At 38.1% G+C, this 1,279-nt stretch overlaps 1 protein-coding gene across 1 annotated transcript in view; it reads right to left on the minus strand.

Moving 5' to 3' along the window:
- The window catches only part of rnpepl1 (arginyl aminopeptidase like 1), a 152,971-nt gene that overhangs the window by 146,080 nt on the left and 5,612 nt on the right, over window positions 1-1,279 (minus strand). The gene's annotated exons all lie outside the window — the stretch shown is intronic.

A 1,279-nucleotide genomic window follows, 5' to 3' on the forward strand; every position in this document is an offset into this window, starting at 1 on the left:
CTCTCAGACTGCAGGTTTACTCGTGGTTCCTAGAGTTTCCAGCAGCAGAATGGGAGGAAGATCTTTCAGTTATCAGGCTCCTCTCTTGTGGAACCAACTTCCAGTTTCTGTCTGTGAGGCTGACACATTGTCCAGTTTTAAGACTTTACTTTTTGATAAATCCTATAGTTAGTGTCGGTTTGTTATGCTGCTATAGGATTACACTGCTGGAGGACAAACTGACCTCATTTCCTTAAATGATTTGTTTAAACTGAATAGTTTTCATTTGATACTATTTCTATTTTAACATGTGATTCTTGACCTGCCATTGTGTATCTATTCCTACCAAACCCAGCCGGTTGAAGCAGATGGTCCTCTTGTCCTGATCCTGGTTCTGCTAAAGGTTTCTTCCTCATGAGGGAGTTTTTCTTTCCACTGTCGCCTTCATGCTTGTTCAAGATGAGAGTTCAGTGATGGAGTTGAACTCAAAGCTGCTCCTCACATAAATAAAGTTTAATTATTATTTTATACATGAACGTTTCTGTTAAATTATTATTTTATACATAAATGTTTCTGTTCAGTCCCTGAGACGATTCTGTTGTGACTTATAAATAAACTGAACTGAATTCTGTTAAACTGATTTACTGAACCTCTTCACGCTCACGACTCATAAAAATAAAACAACGAAGTTTCTTTGAGGCTTTTATCACAAATCTGAAATAAAAAAAAAAGAAAAATCACAACTTCTTTAAAAAAATTAATCCGCTCAGCTCAACGTCTCATTTGTCTTAAAGTGCAAATAACAAACAGCAGCTCATGCATTCTCACAACAAACAGGAAACATCTGTACAAGTGGAGTCTCTCTGCTGCCCCTGCTGGCAGAAAGCAGCTACTGCACACTGAGCCTGATCCAAAACCACATCAAAAACCCCAAAACAGGATTTTAATCTGATGTACATCCTCGTCATCAGTGGCCCTGAAGGCAGCGCTCACTTCTACACCATGTGAAAAGCAACCAAAGTCCAAAACGGCAGAAAAGATGAACCTCATGTTATGAATCAGGAAGCGTTAGAAATTTATTTTTTACATTCCACGTGAACTCATAATCAGACGCGTTTCTGACCTGATATTTGATTCATGGAAGAAAAGAAAGGAATGTGATCCGGTTCTGTTGGTGGTCCAGGAGCTGAGTCCTATTTGTAACAATCTAACACAAAACGAAACAGTACAGTCATCCTGTAAACAACAATAAACATTAGAAAATGTTTGGCTCAATGGATGTTACTTTTTTACAGAAATA

This window comes from Nematolebias whitei, chromosome 6 (genome assembly GCF_014905685.2).
Source record: "Nematolebias whitei isolate Nwh7 chromosome 6, NemWhi1, whole genome shotgun sequence".
NCBI classification, from domain to species: Eukaryota; Metazoa; Chordata; class Actinopteri; order Cyprinodontiformes; family Rivulidae; genus Nematolebias; species Nematolebias whitei.